The 19,759-nt window shown below is 31.6% G+C and overlaps 1 protein-coding gene across 2 annotated transcripts in view; it reads right to left on the bottom strand.

Annotated features, from left to right (window-relative positions):
- Window positions 1–19,759, bottom strand: part of LOC130442920 (KH domain-containing, RNA-binding, signal transduction-associated protein 3-like) — a 748,831-nt gene that overhangs the window by 586,500 nt on the left and 142,572 nt on the right. The window contains exon 2 of one of the 2 annotated variants that reach the window (XM_056777328.1): window positions 8,127–8,151. The exons of the other annotated variant lie outside the window; for it this stretch is intronic. The gene's annotated coding sequence lies outside the window, so the exon portion shown is untranslated. The remainder of the gene's footprint in view (window positions 1–8,126; window positions 8,152–19,759) is intronic. 2 annotated transcript variants of the gene reach the window in all.

The raw sequence follows: 19,759 nt of genomic DNA on the forward strand, positions 1-19,759 counted from the left end.
CACAATTAACAAATTAACAGTGCGAATGATACAACTTACACATGACAAATCAACAAAATGAAACTGCAGTGGGGCAAAACGGCACAATCCCCAAATGGGACTCATGGTACTTAATAGGTTGATAAAACCATATCTTGAATTTAATGGTATATTTTTAACACACACATTGAATATGATGAATGAAGAAGATATTTATACAAAATATTAATGTTATGGGTTACAAAGTGAATGTTATAGATACCTATAAGGTTTATGATAATTTTGATGTCGCGTATCTAACTATACGTGATTGTTAACCGTCTCTAATTTCTCGTAAATCATATAGCATGGCCTACAATTAACCTAATTATTTTCTAACGTCCTTTTGGTTTCAAGAGCGTCGCAAAAATGAACTGCATTAGCAAAATAATGTTTTTACATTACTATTCAAACTATGTAACTGAGTTTTCATTATGTCACGCTTAGGCGAATACATTGTATTCCAAATATCAAAGTTTCAATTAAAATGAGTGTTCTATGGTTCTGAATGATTATGAAAATTGATCAAAATAATATAATTTAATGATTCCAATAGCGCATCGTGTGACACTTGAGCTTGTTTCAGTGTTTTGATGTCGGGTTCAAACTAATGGAGATATAATCGGTAATCAGAATTTTCAGTAAGGTAATAAGCAACAATTTGGCATTAGTGAAAAGAAAGTTACGAATATACTAATAGTGATAGAATAAAATATCTAATTACATATTTTTCTAGTAGTATTCTCAATGAAACTTCTCTTATTCACCATAATTGACGGCTTTGTAACTAATAAAGTTAATAACTCAAAATAAATGAAAAGGGCCACACTCCTCACCTAGGCGTAATTTTCTGCGAAATTTCTTATTAGGTCTTGGCAACTTAAATATATTTTCCATAAGAAACTCCGACTCTGTCTTTTGCTCTTCTTATCAGTCTTTCTGCTTTCTCTTGGGCAAAAATCTTGATTTTCCACATTTTGCGAGTTTCAGACACAATACCTAAAATTATAGATGCTTTTTCTTATTTCCAGCTTATACGACATTTTAATACAACTGATATAAAAAATGAATTGTCTAACTAATATCAAATAAATTAACCATTTGCTGTTCACAAAGCCATTTTGATATTGTATTATTACAATTCACTTCCAACATGCCAAGTTTTGTGCCAACAATATTGCGAAATACGTTAATATTTCATAGACATTATCACGCATTTTTTCGTACTCTATTGGCGAATTCATCAAAATCTCAATATGGTTACTTCATTGGTACTTTTTGAATCACTTCGAGTAATTTTGAGTCTTTATCTCCACTGAAATATATTTTTCGTCGAATAGATTGATATCTAGTTTTTCCAAACAACTTTTGTAAAAATCCATTTTTGAAATCATATAGCTGTCATTTAGATTAGTAGCATTGAATCTTTAATATAAAGTTAAGTTTATCTAATTGTGAAAATATAGTATACATTCATTTTCCTGGAAAACATGAGGTAATTCAAAAGTACAGTCCTCTTCAACTTTCTCCAAATAAATCCTTATCAATATGATCAATATCTAGGATTGCTCTTAAAAGTAAACTGTTTTATCATCTTTTCGCCATTACAAATATACTTTTCATGTACCTTTAGGATGTACTACAATGTTGCCAATAACTGGTATAGAAGGAATAGGAGTGAAGATGATTATGCTTCCAAAACGTTTTCTACATTTTTCAAATCTCACTAAGCGTAACTACCACTTTGTCATTATATCATTGAAAATATCTATTTATACTTAGTAATATATTCCCAAATTCATGTAAAAACTATTTTAAAACGCAATATCTCCTGGAAGTTGGCTGAAATTATATCCATGAAAATAATAGGGCATGACGTATTGATCCGATCGCTTTTAAATTAAGTAGTAAAGTTTTCACGAATGCTTCAATATCGCATTTGTCAATCTACTGGAATCAATTCTCCTAAATTCTGGACATCATAAGATTTAAAGAAACTATTGCAACCCAACTGTTTCATTTTATTCTATCTACCCAACCGCGGAGTAATCCTGTATTCCATGTATTCCCAAATGACTGTTGCGGAAAATGTGAAATAAACAAACTTTAACTATACTTTTTTTATTATGTCTGTCATTCCTGTCATTCTTATGACCTCTGAAGCTTGTAGCATGCGAGTTTTATAAACAAGAACAGTTTAAAACGTCTGTTAGACTAATCGCTATGAGCATATATGCACATATTTCCACTAGAACTTTAATGAATTCCTCAAGATAAATAAATGGGGTGATAGGGAGAATATATATTTAAAATATTATAAGATGAAGTTCAATGAAATATATTGCGATGAACTGGATTGAACTCTGTCTAAAATTTTTTTATTAATGATATTTTTTTTGTATATTTTCCAAAATGAAAGTTCTAGAGTTTTATTTTGTTTTTTCATCAAAATATTTCCAGATTTGTCGAATGAAGTTTTATTCGTTTCTCGTTTGTAGGAGAAAGGAAGATGTGGATGGATTTGATGCTATCTATATCTCTAGTTTAGTGGATTATGACACGGCCTGAGAACGTGATTGGATTTCTTCTGACTTATCTAAATAGACTTTACGATTACATATACCTGATTCACTGAATATTTGTTTTATATATACAATATGGACTTGAATATGTTCCGAAAAGATAACTGAATGGTTCTTACATACTAAATATGACTTATAATCGAAAGGACGGAAAATTTTGTCCCCGATAGAGTGGTAAGTAACAGGGGCATTTTATAGACCGAATGAGATTCGTAGTGGCAATTATCCACAGTACATACAATTTTATTCACGGGATTGGGTTTTATTTCGATTTATTAGAGTCCTTTTGGCAAATCTACGGTAGAATTATTACTTAAACTAAGATTGTTGAGAATTTTGTGCAAGAAGGGGGATTTTTTTCTGTCTTTCGTTACAATTTCGATAATCTATCACTAAAAATTCATTGTCTAGCAGTTTTTAATATAATTTTGAATTCATTGTATCAAATATATAGTATACGAGGATGTATTGACAAATAGTTAGACTAGACCAGTTCCATGCATAAACAAAATATTGCGTTACCATAGCAACGAACAATAACTTATTAAAATTGTCAGTGTAAAGTTTGACGTTGAAAAAGTAAACCAGAGTTACGCAATAAATTAAAAGAAAAAAATGTCCACCGAAATTGGAGTATCGAGCCATTATCAAGTACCTGTATTTAAAAGGGTTAAGACATAAGCAGATTTACGAAAGTATGCTTAATACCCTTGGTGATCAATGTCCTTCGTATGCGACAGTGAAAAATTGGACTGCAAGCTTCAAAAGAGGTGAATTTTCCATTTCCATTCTGTGTCAGTCCCCGAAAATATCGATGCAGTTCATGACATGATTTGATCAGAGCGTTGAATTGGGCTAAAACGGATATCTGAAGCACTGAATGTTTCATACGAACGCGTTCATTAAATAGTTCACTTCAATTTGGACATGATGAAAATTGCTGCAAAATAGATCCCCAAATGTTTGAATGTTGACCAAAAACGTGCAACAGTAGAAACATCGCGTTCGATCGAAAAGTGCTTGCTTCAGTTTTTTGGGATTGCCATGGAGAAATCGATAACTGGAAATTACTATTCGACAGTACTGACCACTCTACGGGAAAAAATTAAAAAGGAAAGACGCGGAAAGCTATCCAAAGGTGTTTTGTTTTTGCAGGACAACGCCCCTGCACACAAATCTCATGTTGCCATGCAAAAACTTCGTGATTTAGGGTTTGAATTACAAGAACACCCCCCTTATTCACCAGGTTTGTTTCCGTCCGACTATTATTTCTTTCCTCAACTGAAAAAAAGTTTAAAAAGTCGTAAATTTTCTTCCAACGGGTAATAAAAGCTGTGGAGGTTTGGTTTGCAGAGGAAAAAGAAACATATTTTTTGAAAGGTCTAGAGACGTTGCAGGTTCGCTGTAATAAATGTATCCAATTAAGAGGAGAATATGTTGAGTAATAAAATATTTTGACATTGAAATTTTGTTTGATTCTATAGTAGGCTAAGAATTTTTCAATATATCCTCGTATATAAGGTAGAAATACCCGCAAAATATCCTGGACTGTGGGGAATTGTACAAAAGCTTGTGATCGCGTTTCCCTCGTCATATCTTGTCGAAAAAAGTTTTAGTGCCGTTACAATCTCATTAACAAAAAAGGAGCAGATTGAATATCACAAAATGGGAAGAGTTGCTATTATTCAATAATTTGCTGTCAATCCATTAAGTACATTCATCTCATTAAAATTATATTTTTTTGTTATTACCATTGCATAAGTTACATTACGTTATAAGTAATTTTTATTAAGTATATTACGACTGTTATAACATTAATAATTAATTGTATAATAATTTATATATTTGAATAAATACCTACTGTACAAGAAAATATACTTAATGTCTTTTTACCACTCCGAATGGGAGGTTTTTTAAATAAAATTTATGAGAATTGATTGGTTCTTTTGCTGTGAGTTACTGTAGATTTCAAAAAAGTAAAAATTAGCTTTTTTGATATCCACAATCGATCAAAACTTAATAGAAAATTTGTTTAGTTGATTTTATTATCAAATAATTAACCCTATCAAGCAGTCAATTCTAATCTTGTTTTTTTCGAAAACTATCAATTCATCGTTGACACTCAGTCATAATGCAAGTTTCCATAGATAGATCTAATATAAGGTCGACCATCTAAACTGCAGATGGTCGACCGGATCCAGCAAAATTTTGAAAGTGATCTATGAAACAAAAAAGTTTGGGAACTAATAATCTGAAGGCTGATTATGAAGTTATTACTGAAATTTATTACACCAGGGTTATTCAATATTTACCTATTTGAGAGACATGTAAATAGCTTAGCATTGTTTGTTTTCACGATTAGTGTCTAATAAGGGTTTAAATCAATATCATTGATATGGAACAATGGTTTCACAATTGCATCTATAGGACTTGTTCCTACAAAAAATTTTTTTTCGGACCTGTAAGTATTACCACACTAATTGGGGTTAGTTCTTTGCTCCTCGTGAAAATTTAAGAGAAATAATTTCTATTTTGATTAGTAAGGGGCTGCATTTACCTATTATATGATCGATTGCCTTATCTTCGCAGTATTTTTACGAAAGAAAATGGAAACTAATCCTCAGAAAAAAAAACTCTCAGCAACGGGCTTTGCTGATTTTCTGCTAAGATGTGGAATTTGAATTTAAGTAATTGGTTTTTCATTTTTTTTTACGAAAATAATCACGCGTGATTATTTATTATTTTAGTGCTGGTCATGTGAGTTGTCAGCAACTTCTAAAGCAAATTTGTTCGGATAAATATATAGATATTGGCCAAATGTGGTTATTTGGAAACTAATCAGTAAGAATAGAATATGAATCATTGTAAAAATTTCAAAGATCTTTAGACAAGTTTTGGCACTAACTAAATACTTTCAAGTTGAAATATTCAATTTTGAATATAGTAGGGAAATGTATAATTTTTAATTTGTATACTTATTCCTTGTACAATTATTTCTATTGTTTGCTATCTAGTTCATTTTTCAGTGCTTCTGTAATTTTTTTTAAACATAATGTTTATAAACAGATGTTCACAATTAATTTGCAAATGGTTCAAGAGAGCTTAAAACATTTATACATACTGTTTAACTGATACAAACAGATATTAATTGATCTATGTCAGTGGTTAGAGCGATGCGTATGCAATTTTTGTATGTAATTTTTAAGCTGATATATTCTATCATTCATCAATCTATGTCATGGTTCGAGGTGATGTTTGAACAAATTTTATTTTTCATATTTTTGACTGTAGCGGTTGATAAAGATATTCAATTATAATGAATAATATAATTCAAGCTAAAAATATGGAAATTTCCGTAAAGAGAATGATATAATTTAGAAAAATGAATCAATGACTGAAACAATTGACAATACTGTTCAAGAAATGTCTCATTATGAATATGTCATATTTAAATTTCTTCAATAATCTTAATTAATCCGCACATTTACTTGTATGATATGAAGTTTTTTTATGAAGTACCGTAACTGTTATTTATATTTCTTATGGAGTGTAGAAGTTAGGTGAACTATATAATGGATCGAAAAGGATCCCTTAAAAGTGAGTAAATTAAGGTTGCGCTTTAGTAGCAAGAGGAAAGATGTTAATAACAGGATCAGAAATTATTACTGTAGGGTAGTAGATTAAATTTTTAGTGATAGATAACCATTTTAACAAAACTATTCGCATATTGTATATAAAATACAGTGCTTTTCAGATAAAAGTATCCACCTTTAATAACTTTTGTAATACTGGTATTTAGAAAAAATCCAAAAACACGTCAATTTATGTTGGAAGGGGCAAGCATTATGACTTATTTAAACTTACTGGAAAAGCCACCCTCTCACCCCTAGCAGCATCCCCTTTATTTTTTTAAATTACTTGTCATATTTTTTATGTAAAATTTGGATACTCCTCTTTGAGCTGATTTCAAAAATATATAATACTTGTAGGTTAAAGTGGTTAGTTTATGAGATAAACAATTTTTCTTTTAAGAGCACAAATTTTACTTATTATTTACTTTCACCTTATTTGCCTGTTCTAAAATGGGTTGTACAACAGCTCAAACTCTTTAATCTTTTTAACTGTGCTATTTATTCTACTTAAAAAATCCAAACAACAAAAAACTACTTTTTATTAAAGTTTGACATTGTCAACTAGAATTTGTAGTCACTATTGATAGTGTAATTTGATACATTATTTATTTTGTTTCTCTGAAATGGTTTACTCTTTGCAAGAAAGAATTGAAATCGTAGGTTTATACTACCAAAATAATAATTGTGCAAGAGCTGCTGCTAGAATATTTAACGAATTACATGACGGAAGACATGCAACTCCTTTCCGAAGATTTACTGGTATTTCAACAAGACGGAGCTCCTCCACACTATGCTATGCCTGTCCGACAATTTTTAAACGAAATATTTCCTGCTCTTTGGATAGGTAGAAGGGGGCAGATGATGGAGTGGCCACCTAGGTCACCGGATTTAACACCCCTAGACTTCTTTTTATGGGGGTATTTAAAAACAAAAGTTTATGCTACCCAACCAGAATCTCTGGATGATTTACGAGAGAGGATAGAAAATGAATGTCGACAATTAAATCCAGCCGTATTAAGCAATGTCAGAGAGGCATTCCAAAATAGATTATACCATTGTATGGAAGTGAATGGTACTCATTTTGAACACTTATTGTAACTTCATAATAAATAGCACAGTTAAAAAGATTAAAGAGTTTAAACTGTTGTACAACCCATTTTAGTACAGGCAAATAAGGTGAAAGTAAATAATAAGTAAAATTTGTGCTCTTAAAAGAAAAATTGTTTATCTCATAAACTAACCACTTTAACCTACAAGTATTATACATTTTTGAAATCACCTCAAAGAGGAGTATCCAAATTTTACATAAAAAATATGACAAGTAATTTAAAAAAATAAAGGGGATGCTGCTAGGGGTGAGGGGGTGGCTTTTCCAGTAAGTTTAAATATGCCATAATGCTTGCCCCTTCCAACATAAATTGACGTGTTTTTGGATTTTTTCTAAATACCAGTATTACAAAAGTTATTAAAGGTGGATACTTTTATCTGAAAAGCACTGTATACAAGATTATTGATTAGTGGGATAAAGTTCAATGCCTCCTTTGTTCTTTGAGATATCAATTTGACAATTTGAGGAAATATAACCATAATTAGTCTTCACATTATAAAGTGTATATTTCATATCCCCTTATGTGTTGAGACAAACAGCGGGTCACGATCGTGAACGTATCAACATCAAGCTTTGTTCCCAGTTATAGGATAATACCAATAAAGTTCACTAAATGAAAAAATATATCTATGATGATAATGTAGAAAATTCGAAAATTATTACAATTACTTAAAAACCCGATTTAAAAATGGAATGAGTTAGTTAACATCGAGAATAGGGATTTTTATAATTTCAAGATCCATCGAAATTCGTGGGCGTATAATATCTTCTTACGGCAATACTTACCCAGTGAATACCGCATACAAATACTCTGCAAAAAAGTTCAAAATTAGTTGATTTGGATTCAAGAAGACGGACATATTTAATGAAATGCAAACCTATTTTCATTCCTTCTAGTCAACCATTCATAACTTGACGCCGTCTAGCTTCCGAAAAATGCTGCTTTCGTATTCTATAATCTGTTACTTTCCTTTTCAATTCTTGGCACACGTTCGCTCTTTCAATACAAACGTGAATGTTTCTGTAAAAGATAGCATTACCTACAATGTTATATTGAACAGGTAGCTTCCAGTTGAAGTGCAGTGTCTTAATACTTGTTGAAATAAAATAATGGAAAGGTCTTTCAATTATTCCAACCAAAGAGAAAGCTCACAGACGCGTAAGTAAAACTATCTCGTTCTCTACGCCGTTGTATCCACCGGTGTTGGAGCGCTTAAAATGTTTCTTTCTACATTCTGCTTATATACTATGTACTAATATTGCTGCATTTGAGTCATGGTATAGATAAATGCTTTTATCATGAAAAACAAAATAATACCTAGGAGTTGAACTACATTAAATACAAAACTTCTGAAGGTTTTTTCAGTATTTGGAGATGTAGCACTCTTTTGGCGTTGGAAACAACAAAAATAATAATTTTCAGTTGTTCAATAAGTACAAATAGATTTTTCAACTTTTTAATTCTTACAACTTTTTAAATTGTTACGAACAAGTTGGCGAAATGGGTCCCTAGACCGACCTGTCCAACTACAATGGAAATTTCAAGATTCGGCGAATGCGGCAACCTGTTATGCAAGATCAAAATACTTGGTATTCTAAATTTCGGTGGACGCGCCTCTTTTGATGTTTGTGTGTAAACAATTTTTTATAGCAAGCAGTTTATTCACATTGTTCCTTTTGAATCTTTTATTTCTATTTATTCTATTTATCTATTTGTTTTGTTCCTTTACTTTTCTTGATCTAGAGAATTCTTTTGGAATAGGTATATAAATAAGTTTATGTAGCGTAGTGAATTCAGTCTATAATAAATAGTCGTAGTGGACAGAGAATTAGCAAAGTAGTCGGGGAATTGAGATAAATAATTTAAGTGATAATTATAAGTGATTCATTATAAGTTCAGTGTAGTGGATAGTGTGTAAATAAATTAAGGACGTAAGAGACAGTGTTCATTAATTCACTCCACGAAAAGAAATCGTATAACTCAGAAAAATATTACAATATAAATTTTTTTAGTACGAATTTTAGTGTTACCATAAATCAAAATATGTTCGATTCCGTACCTTATTTATCAATTAGAATGATGAATGTTTTGGGTTACACTAGTTTTTCTTTCTTCATGTATTCAATTTTACCAAGCCAAGTCTACCAATATGTACTCAACATTATGTTTACTACCACTACATTTATACTATCAATTAAACTCAGGCGAATCTCGGTTTATGAGGACATTCGAAATATGTTTCAAAGAATCTAATTGTATTATAATGGTATAGATCGGTGTATTTAGTATGAACATAACCAACGAACATTTCAAGAACTTATCATGCCATCAAAAACAAAGCTTGTAGAAAAAACAAGTCTCGCAACTCAGGTCTTCTACCGAAAAAAGTTGTGAGGTTCGTGTAATACCAAGTCGGTTGATTTATTCAATCCCTGTTCAAGTTTCGTTTTTGATGGCATCTCATTTCTTCTGGTAGATAGACCTTCTTTTCTCCTTTCTAGTATCCTCTACTTCTTAAAACCCAACAATGAACTATTTTAGAGCCTACTGTCTGTCTTATGAGCTTTTCTTATTTTTATAGGTAGTTTTTCTTTTTTCCTTTTCCGAAACTACTTCTTGAGCTTCAGCTACAATTTGTCTCAATCCCTACATCCTGTCTCTATGTGTTTTTCTCGGAGGCTTTGATGCTACAATTTTTGACAAATTTGGACGGTAAATGGTTCTCAGTCTATTATATTCACAAGACGAAGATTCCTGCGCTTGAAGACTTCCAAAGTCGACATTAATTAGATGGAAACCGCCCAGATTTGGAACTTTCGTGCCACGTAAGCTTGACCTTGTGTGAGTACTGCAGAACCGATATCCTTCAGCGTATTATTGAGACTTAGGACTAATTAAACATATGGAACACTGTTCGCGAAAAACCTGAATTCAGTTCGAAATTCGATATTGCTTTTTTTAGAAAAATATACCTTAAAAACTATTTAATCGTGATGGTGACTTGTTAGCATTAAGGGTGTGAGAGAAAAAATCAGTACAATCTACAATATTTTACAATTTTGCAATTTTGCAGTTGTCAAATTTACCATGTATGAACATTACGTCTCTGTTAGTTCAGTTTCAAGTATGATAAATCTAAAAGAAACGGATCAAGTGAAATAATTGTCTTATAAACAAAATCAAGATCCCAACAAATTGTTTAGGGTTAATCACTTTGTAACAATGGGAATAGCCAGACAAACAATTTTCAATTCCTGCCGGGGTGTTCAGACAGGCATTCGATTGAAAGAATGTTAGAACTAGGCAAAAAACCAAAAAAATGTCAAAAAAAGGAAAGAGAGGCTTTGGTTAAAGTAGCTAACGGAAAACTGGGAGTCAGTTTACGAAAAATGGATAAGAGATATGTAAGCAAAATCTTGAGGAACAGAATGTAGTCTCTTCCAATGAGGTGCCACATGACCCATTTTCCTATTTAAAATTTTCGAGTGGGTGCTTTTAATTTAGAGGGTGTGCTGGGGAGGGGATAATATGTTAATTATCAATTTAAGGATAAAAATCCACCAGTTTCAGGTTTTTTATCACACAGTACATAATAACGCAAAAATCACTTATTCCATACATATGGACCGCATATTATGAAATACCAAACCCCTTGGAACTAGTTCACCCTGAAGTAACTTTGCTACAGGTTCCAAAATACTGCAAATCAATGTTATCATCCGAAACATGTATTTCTTCTTATAGTTCTCTAATTGTTTTAACATCTTTATTACTTGGACTTCAACAAACTATTCACTATAAAACATGAAAATATCGAAAATTTCTCATCGTCTTAATAAAGAAGTAATGGAATATCATAAGACACTAAAATTGTCGAATATCTTCCTTTCACTCTTTCTTATAGCTCAATCAAATTTTATTTGTCAATTTGCTTCGGAACATCCTCGTATAAATAAATCAGGCGTTTTTATTGAGCGAAAAAATATATTACTCGATAGAGTCCGGATGTCTTACAGCACAGAAAATTTCAGTGATCCAGTTATAAAGACTGTCACATTGAGTTTTATTGGGGTAATTTGAATTATATATATTAGAAAATTATTTCCAGGATCGATAACTGAAAAGCGAAAAGTGTTAAGTGACCGCCCCAATAAGCTCTCAATTACGAAACAACAAACATAATAACATTAATTGAAAACCGTCATCGCCGTTTCATTGAAACTTGCATGAAAGCCGGACTGGAGCTCAAACCATCAAGCGCTGACGAGAAGCAAACTGTAATATTGGAAATGTCTTTCAATATGAAACATCGTTTTCGAGAAACGTTTTAAGTATATTTGACGTATACATAACAGAGTGAACATGCTTTCAATTTACAATTCCAACTTTGTGGAAAGGTCAGATAAAGATTATTTTGAAAACTTTTTATTACACATTGCATGTCGTTAATATTTTGTCGTATTCTTTGAGAGTCAGTATAGAGAGAATATGCTTTATTGCCATAGAAAATTCTACAATTTTGTGAACAAAGTCAGCCAAACAAATCAAAAACTAGAGATTGAGATTATGATCGAAATTTCTTAGAGGGTATCTAGGAATAGCCGAATCATTAGATCCTGAATAAGACATAATGATTGAAAAATTAACAAAGCAAAAAAAGCTGGAATTTTTTTTTAAAATGTAATGTGTTCTCCTACTTGAACTAGATATATACAGAATTGCTAATTCAAGAATAGAATGTAACGAACGCTCCGCTAACGAACACCATTAGGGTAGCCCACAGGATTGGATTCAAACAAAGAAAAGTAGATTATTAAAGCGACGGAGAAAGAAACTATTTGAGCAACTGATCTAATCTCATAATAGCGAGCAATGTAGAAGGTTTGTGATTGTAATGTTGTTTATTCTTTTTTTCGTCTAATGAGGAGTAGCTTGTTTTGAATGTATAATATCAATAAAATATATTGAATTATTCTATCGTCATAAAATAACTGCTGCTGTGAATTATCATAATGTGTGACTATTGGATAAGGAAACCTCAAATATCCATTGTTATCCAGTACTATCTTCAAATAGAAATATTCATATTTTCCGGTAGATTTAAATACGTTTATATTTTTTTAAGCAACAATATATATCATTTTTACCCATTGGACTATATCTTCAAGGTAAGGTCCCCAATATCTAAGATTGAAGAAAACGTAGGAACCCTAGTTATTTTAATGATGGAGGTTTAAATGAATTGCTCATTATTGTCACTTCCATCATCTATAACTTGATCACGAGTTTTAACGTTTCTTCGACATGATATTTACATTGTGGGAGCCCAAGGGGCCGTTGACCACATAGACCTTCAAATAGGTCCGTCGTGCCTCACTTGACGTTATGGAATGCCGATGTTCTTTAAGAAGCCGATCAGGCGCTTTGATGCCATTAGGCAAGCTGTGAGGCTTGCGGAAGTGTTTAAACCGCTTTCGTGTGAGTGCAGGGCACTCATGGATGACGTGGTTTGAGGTCTCGTCCTCCTTCATGCACCAAAAGCTTTGCGGATCGTCCGTGATACCCATGGTTTGGTTGTTCAGTGTGAGACGCACAAGGTCCATCCAACTGTGACTTCGCTTGTCTCATGTGTCTTTATTCATCACTTTTAGCCATACCAAGGATGTGTTCTGGGCCCATCGGTGAGTTCGCCGATCTCAGACTGGCGAGAAAGTCCGCCTCGTCGTTGCTTTTGTTGGGCGAATGACTGGACACTCAAACAAACTGGATCTTACAGACATCACTCACCAGATTTTGTAGGACCTGCACTCCAGCACAAGCCTAGATCACACCTTTGCAGACATTATGGCTTGTATGGCAGCTCAGCTGTCTGAGCAGATTAGGATTACTCTGTTCATGTGGCGTCGATTGAGTATCGCACGTCCAGATTCCATCACAGCGAAACCTCGGCTTGGAAGGCGGTAGCGTGTTCCCCAACGAAAAAGATTTTCTAATTTTGGGGTGTCCTCTCAGAAGTCTGCTCCGGCCAAGCTATTCCTCCTGGAGCCGTCTGTGTACCAGATGTTTCTATTATTCAGTATAGCGGGCTTAAGGTCACTATTCCACTGCTCCCGATCAGTGATATGTGCCTACAAACCCTTATTGTTATTAATGGAGTCGACTAAGATATATATTTGACTTAGAATAACACTACAAAAAGAAATCCAAACAATAAGCTAGATTCAATATGTATATGCTGCTTTTCCCAAATCATATTATAATAAAATCTAATACTTATTATGAATCCATTAGCTTATGCAGAAAAAGTGATGAATTATCGAATTGGGAAAATTTAATTGAGAAACAGAAAATTGAAAGAATAAATTTGAGAGGGTGTGACAACATGATTTGAACATTCTCCGAAATGAACAATGAATTGCAATATCCTATTATAGGGAAAACTAACGAAGTTTTCAGAAGAACCGTTATCGGAGTTACTCATATTCTGAAACGAAGACAAAAACTGCCCACATCACCTGAGATTTTTTGAATTATAAGAACTATGAAAACAGAAAAACTACTCATTAACAATTCTTCGCATACACGTTTGGAAACGCGGGAAACACTTTCCGACAGTGGTTTCACAAAGAACGAATTTCATATTGTTTTTATGTAATCCTTACTTTAAAGTGAAAATATAAAATGAACGAGATTTTGCTGTCACCACTCCCATTGCCACTAGGCTCTTATATACAGCAATAGATTCATCAAAACAGAAGAAGGGGAGAAAAATTCGTTCAATATTCTTTTTTTCTTTGAATAACTTTAAAAATGGCAGATTGAACTCGGCATTTTTCATAAATTCTTAGAAATATTTTCACAGCAAGTCCAGACAACTTTTAGTCTCTTCTTATATCATTCATACTCTAGTGACAACTTGAATAAAAGGAAACTTGACAATTGAAATAAATTATCCTATTAAAAATGTTCTCCAAACAAAACGTTCCCATCAAGATAAAAGTTTCAACTATTATACATGTTAAATGTATTTCATATAATAGATATGAATAAATCTACCCAAAAATGTTTTCAATGTATTTCGAAAAATATATCAGTATCCACATTTATTCTATACCAACTTGTCGAGTTCAATCTGCCATTTGCAAAGAAAAGAAAAGAAAGAATATTGAACGAATTTCACTTCCCATCTTTCAACTTAGTTACTTATTCTACTATTTTCTATTGAAATTTCATTAAATAATGACGAATTAGGGTTGATAGAAAAATAGTAGGGAAAATCATTCCCGATTTTAAAATTCTATTCTAGCTGAACAGGGCCGGCATAAGGAGCCATTTCGCGAGCTTTTGTAACAATACATTATGTGAATTTCCAAGAGAGCGGTAAGAACACCATCATTGTCGTGAGTGAAAGATTCCCGCGTGGAAGTTATTCTGGAGTGTCTATCAGACAAAAATATTTTTGAAGTAGTTTTCTGCAATATTTGAGATCTGAACACTAATATAAATGTTCTACACTAACATCTGAAGTCGAAGAAACCTAATATTCTAGATCGGGCAGAAACAAAGGTGACCTCAACAAAATCCAAGGTTTACCTTGTAAATCCTGGATACGACTTACACATCTGATTCAGGTATAATTTTGGACTCGTCTTCGTTAATGATGACACATCCTGCCAGCACAAAGAGAATCTTGAACTTTCAGAATTTGATATCATATGGTTTAGAACAACGACGCAACGGAAAACAAAATTTTTTGCTTCTTGCACTGATCTCCTAAGGATACTCACAATTGGCAGTTATTTTCAAACCGATAAAATCGATTACATGCAATCAAACCATCTAAACGCAGTTATTGTTATCGTTGATGACTTTAATGCTCATCACGTCAGCTGATTGAATTTTTCAACATAACTGACGATGAGGGGCAGGAAGCTGAAGATTTTGCAAACAGTTACGGACTGACCCAACTTATCATAGGAGCAACCAAAATCTCCGATTTTGATAGAGACTTCGCTAGCCACTTAGATCACAAATCAATTTCAGCAATGGTTGATAATTCTATATCTTTTTGAATTTTTGATGAAGTTTTATCATGGATGAAACTACAAAAGAAGTTTGAATTTATTTCCATCCCTGAAAATAGCCCAACTTCCTTGCGAATTAAAATACTTATCAGTGTAGGTGCACATTGATATAAAAATATATGAAATAGACTATTTTGTTATCCTAGAGAAAAATATGAGTGAATCATAAATTTTGGCCAGAAATTATCTGCAGCGTGATTGTTCTATAGTATTTTATTCACTAACGATGTATCGTTGTTCCATTTATTTCAAAATGAAATTCCAAATAATTACTTTGATATTACCTGAGGTAGAAATTAGTATTTGTTACCCTTCTTTAAAAAAACTAAATTTGTTGGGGATTTTCCTCTGAGGAAAATCAAAGACCATTTTTACAATTTCACTATCGACTAATGGATTTCTGTGTATATTTTCATTAAATGAGATTTTAGAAGATAATGCATTAGAGAACAACAAAGGAGAAAATAAGATGTTAATGACTTTAAAATGAGGAGCAAAGAACCTGAATTAATGCAATAAACAACTTGTAGGCAGATGGGGATATTGCCAAGGTTCTTATAAAGCTTTCCATCAAGTTCAACATTCAGAAGTTTTTTCATGTACCAGATGAACAACTTGAGTTTCATAAAAAAGTGTTTTCTCGTTTATATAATGGAGAGGAAGAGAAGAGATCTGATTTATATATATTCGAGGCATGTTTTCACAAGTAAGTGTCTGTATAAAAACTAATTGAGATTATTTTATAGTGATTATATTTTAGAATGGAGGCATTCACATTGATTCCTACTTCTCAACATGATTTCCACTAGTACTAAGGTGATTTTTATATCTTCAAATCAACTTTCATATAATTTTTTTCAACAATTTTCACCGTCTGTCTTGCAACCATGTGTTGGTCACTAAGTGATATATGGAGAACGTGAAGAGGATAATCAAATTATTCGGAGCCAAATGCTCTTGGATTTGCGTAGCTGCATGTGGATGAGTATTATCGTGAAACCAAATGAAACAACTCTATAAAATAAAAAAACTTTCTAGCCACGATGAAAAATAATGTAACATAACTATGAAAAAATTGCTTACAAATAATTTCTATGTTCTGAAGTTTTGATTTGAATAGAAACAATGAAAAATAAAAAAGATGTAAAATGGACTTTGATTAAAAAAACCGATTACTTGAGAGCAGGATTTGTTCTTATGAAATGAGAAATTGAAGAAGTTTATTTCTTAGACCTTTTGATATATTATTGCATCTAAATGTTCTTGATTTAAGATCTCTTCTGTTTCAAAATTAGTGACAAATATCTTATGTAATATTGAATGCAACACTAATTATCTAAATAACGAAATTCAGAATAAAATAATATCTGATACTTGTAATATTATCACTAATTTCAAAAATAAATTGAAAAACAATATCAAACCTCAAAATATAACTGAAAACAAGAAATTTATCAATCAAAACAGAGATCTTAAAATTTTTAAAGTAGATAAATCTAATAAAACTGTTATCATGAAATCTGAAGATTATAAGGAAACTGTCCTTAGCAAACTTGATATAAATATTCTATTCTTTTTTCGATATGTAGATGATTGCATTACTGCTGTACCGAAGAATCAAATTGAAAACATAAATAAAAAATTAAATTCTTAACATAAAAAACTTCAATTCACAATGGAGGTTGAGCAAAATAATAAAATCTATATTCTTGATGTAACATTTTATAAAATTAACAATAACGTAAGAACAGAATAGTATACGAAACCAACTTGGTCCTCAAGACATTTAAACGTCAATTCGTGTCATCCTATGTCACAAAAAAGATCAGTGATAATAAGTTTGGCTGATAGATCTATCCAGCTATCAGATTATGAATTTAGATGCTTAACTATTCAAAAAGCAAAAACTGCAATGAAAGAAAATAATTATCCGAAAAAAATGATAAATAACATATTCAAAAAAAGGATAAACAGATACTACAATAAATTTAAAAACAAAACAGAAACGAAACATCAAAACATAAAACATTTTTTCTTACCATATGCACAAGGACTTTCCCAACAATTATCGAATTATTTCAATAAATATGATATTAGTATAAGTCATAGAGGACATAATACATTATCAAAATATTTCACTAAATTAAAATCTAAAACAATAAAAACCAAAAGAAGTAATATTGTATATCAACTGCCTTGTAAAACCTCTCAGTATTTAGTAAATAGAATAAGAGGTCATTAATACGATAAAAAAAATAGAACTGCATGAAATATCAAAGAAATATAAATTTAATTATAAAGATTAAAAAATTCTTGAAACGGAATCTAATACACGAAAAAGGGAATTTTTAGGTTCACATTCATAAGAACGAAAAAGCTATAAATGATAAAAAAGATCTAAATAATTTAAGTGAAATTTATAGCTCTATTTTGTAAATTCTAATAAAACTACAAATAATTTTGTTGATTACTGCTATATATTTGAGACATAGGGACCAAGGAAAAATTAATTTTTCTTATTAGAACAAAGTTTTAAGTTGATTTCATTATTTTGATATTCATGATGAGGGTGATCTATAAATTAATATAAATAAGCAAATTGTCAGTGTCAATACCATATTTTGATAAAGTTTTGAAAATTATCAAAAAAAACTAATTTTGAAATAGAAGAGATCTAAAATCAAGAACATTTAGATGCATTTGTTTCAAGTGGCGGAGGGAATTCTCTTATAATCTATTGTTTCGCACGAGGCAAAAATCTACCAAAAAATCACACACACAAAATAAGTAAGATGGAATTTTTAGAGGTGATAATATTTTTTCAAACTGAATTTGCTGGATGTTGTCAAATATTTTGATACCCAACGTGAAAACTTTAGTATGAATGCTCCGTCACAATTTACTACAGAAAGTTGAGGAAACTGTACACATAATGACTAATTCGTAAAGTGTCAGTTCTTTTATATTGTTGTCAGTTTCTTCGGCTAAATTGTCACCCTCAATACATTAGGATTTCTCCATACACGCATATATATGATAAATATCGATTGCTTTAAGATCATAAACAGAAGATGAAACTAATAACAGACCGTATTTACAGTTGGTTGAAATTCTGATATGTTCAGTCATTTTAAATCGTACGGACCAATGACAAATGCCGATCCAGCGTCTGTATACCGCCGACCACAACGATGCAGATGCAGGATATCAAAGCAGTAATCATCCAAAAATCAAAGCACGGTTTATTCCAACCAACAATAGAATGAGTTACTTTTACAACTCAGTATTAAGACATTTAGAATAAAAATCCGAATATAAGTTCAGAGTAGAATTGGATTTTACACAAAATGAAAACGTTTTTCACTACATTCTGATATCACAGCTTCCTAGTTAATTGAAAAATATAATGTTCTGTTGAGTTATTCTTAGTAGGGTTGTGTTTGAGAATTATAACAACGTAAATCTATTTTTTATCAAAGTATCAACTACAAGTCTCTGGCACAGAATTTGATTATTTTCCAACTACAAATATTCGATGCAGGACTCGACAGCTATGATACATAATTGTCACATATTTTGTCACACGTACAGTTAAAAATTAATGAAATTCAAATAATGAACCGAAGAAACAATTTTTTGCAGTCTGAATTATCGACTTGATATGATTGAGATGAAGAAAAATAATATCAGTTCTTCAGGAAGAAAATGTGATGAAATCAAAAAAACAAACGCATTTTGTAAATCAATATCATCATAAAATTTTTAGAATTAACCATTCTAAGCCCTACAGAATGACTGCAAATTTTTTACAGTAAAAGATAGTGTGAAAAGCTTTCGATTAGAATGATATGGGGAGTCGAGAAGCCATCTGAATGATTGCTGTTCTTGTATAATTAAGGTAAAAGGTAAAATCCGTCACACGAAATGATATTGGGTTCATCTAAACGCTACTCCACCACACCATTCAGAAAAACTATCAATCCCTTTGTTTACTTAATTATAACATAGTTTTTGGGAGGTTTTTGAAATGGTAGATTATTAAAACACAAATAGTGGAAGTAAATTTAAAGAATGCAGTGCTAAACATGAAGGTTTTCATGAAGGTAAACGATTTATATCTAGATTTGGAATTTGTCATAGGAATTATCGTAGCTGGTCGCAACAAAACTAAAAGAAAAAGGTTGCCTTCAGCCGAGCGTGTCAACTACAATTCATACATCTGGGGGTCGTAACATTCTCCCATATTTCACTGATACAAATGATATCGGTTACTTTAACGACACTCCTGAACTTTTCAATTTAATTGTCTTTCTTTTTCAAAAATGGTGATTTTC

Source organism: Diorhabda sublineata, chromosome 4 (assembly GCF_026230105.1).
Source record: "Diorhabda sublineata isolate icDioSubl1.1 chromosome 4, icDioSubl1.1, whole genome shotgun sequence".
NCBI lineage: Eukaryota > Metazoa > Arthropoda > Insecta > Coleoptera > Chrysomelidae > Diorhabda > Diorhabda sublineata.